Consider the following 2,435-nt stretch of genomic DNA (forward strand, 5'->3'; position numbering starts at 1 on the left):
TCAAGGATAACATATCCTTACTTTACCATCAGAAAATACTATGGGAAAAGCATCAATAGCTCCGCCTCTTTAACTTGGGGCAAAAAGCATTGATTCTTTATTTCTACTATTTCATTATCATCTCACACCCTAGCTAGATCCTATATCTAGGGTAAACTCCAATATATATATATTCTATGTATTTTTTATACTTTTCTTATATTTCTTTTTAAATAGCTACTAGGAGAGAATCAAATCATAGTGGGACATTAGGTGGCATGATTTCAAAGATACACTTATTTTAATGCATTATTGCAAGCATGATTACAAAACTTTGTCAAGGAGCAATGTGATGCTTTCATATGGCATGAGGTGTCCTTTGGAATTAAATGAAAGTCTAGGCTAAGGAGACCACATGAAGACTTTTGCTGCCATAAATGGACCCTATTTTGATGAATTTTTTACACAAGGTTCCAATCCAAATTGGAAAACGATTTTAAAATGAAAATCGTAGCCAATGAGCTGAAGTTTCTGCCCATATTTTTACTTTTTTATTTGGAGCCACGGTTGAGGAGATATGATCAAAATACTGGACCCCAGTCTGCCCACATCATGCAGGGACAGCTCATTTCCAACTTTTCCAATTCCTGTTCACTCCGGCTCCTCTCTTCTTGTATAAACCCTTGTGGGTTCCCTTCACCTATAAAAGGGGACCTCTTCTTCCTTGGAAGGAACTCAAGCATTCAAGCCATTGATGAGAGGAATTCTTGAGGGAGTGAGTAGTAATGCCTAATTGTACTTAGCCCTTAACATAAGCCCAAGCCTACACTTTCTGCTAGAGGAAGACTAGCCATTCTTGTATGCTATCTTTGGAAGATCAACTCTAATCAAAGAAGATATTGGACTTGGTGTATCAATCAAAGTGGAATTCTCCACTCTTCTTCTCTCTCCATCAATAATGGTGCCAAAGAATTTGTGAAGTAAGATGTGTTCTACATTGATGTTTTCTTGATTTCTTGTTGTTTTCTTTTCAATCTCTAATCCAACATATATATATATATATATATGTATCTAACCTCCTTAACCAAACCTATCTCTCTCATTCTTAGTAATTCATCCTCTCTACAAATTCTAGGTTCTCTTTGCTACAGGTACATCTCTCCCCGCAGTATCCTTATTGCCTACGGGCAAGAATAGGGCTTGGGAGGGAAACTTCTCATCTCTTTGCTTCTTTTATATCTACATTTCTCACATACTATCCTAGATGAATAACCCACATGATGATCATTTCTATCGCTTTCACTCTGTACAATCTATTAGAATTAACGTATGGATTAGCCATAAAATACACTTTCAACAACATATAGTGTTTCTCTTTGGCCCAGAAAGGCTCAATGAAATACTTCTATCACCGGATCCCATCATACTACCTCTCATAGACTATAATTTTTCTATTGATGTAAGCGTAGTTATCTTGCTATGAACCAAGAGGATTTGTACACACAATTAATCCCAATCACTAGACAAAATATCTATATTATGGTAAGCACAAAACTACAATTCCAAAGAACAATTCGTAGCCTATTTGGTCAGTCAAGATTGAATGCCATTAACTCATCCATTAACCCTTTCATATTACCCATGATACGATATGACCATAGCCTTGATGTTTTCATCTTCGTATTGTTTTGACATTGTCTTTTGCGTTCTTTCTTTCTGTGTGTGTGAGTGCAAGAGAGAAAGAGTGAGTCTTCTTTGATTGCACTTCTTTCCAAACCCTAGTCTTCATGGCATCTATGGTTTAACTCCTTCATATAGTTTTTGTTGAGTTCTCTCACAAACTCTCACAGCCATAAGCCCGGTGCTTTTGTGGCAAGACCGCAAATTTCTCGACATATTTTTGGTGAACCCGACGCGAATCTGCTAGGGTGAGAGTTTGTGGGTAACCATGGGTGATCATGATAAGCAACAGGGTATGCATTTTGACCCAGCAACAATGCAAATGTTTCAAGCATTTGCAATGTTCATGCAACAACAACATGCTACTGAAAGAAGGGAGATTTCAGCAACGAAGGCCATATAAGCGGTCGTCAACAGAATGGATCAGTTCAATGGCAAAGATGTAACCAAGTACTTACGCGAGTATGTGAAGGAGATGGAGCTGCATCGCGTGTCAGAAGGTGAGACGATTCAAATCTTTGAGCTAGTTGTTGCTCCAGAAATTAGGGAGCATGTTAGGGCAATTAAAGATGGGCATGGGAGAAATTGGGAAGAACTCAAAGTAGCTTTAAAGGAGGAATATTTCATGGAGGACTCGGAGAGAGTGACCAAAAGGACATTCTTAGAATGGGTAGTCAAGCCAAAGCAAGGACTATCAGTAACAGAGCTACTTAGGGAATTTGAGCGGCAGTATGCACAACTCACTAGGACAGACAGGGCCACAATAGATGCAGAGA

The sequence above is a fragment of the Adiantum capillus-veneris genome, chromosome 13 (assembly GCF_014529385.1).
Source record: "Adiantum capillus-veneris isolate H3 chromosome 13, ASM1452938v2, whole genome shotgun sequence".
Classification (NCBI taxonomy): Eukaryota; Viridiplantae; Streptophyta; class Polypodiopsida; order Polypodiales; family Pteridaceae; genus Adiantum; species Adiantum capillus-veneris.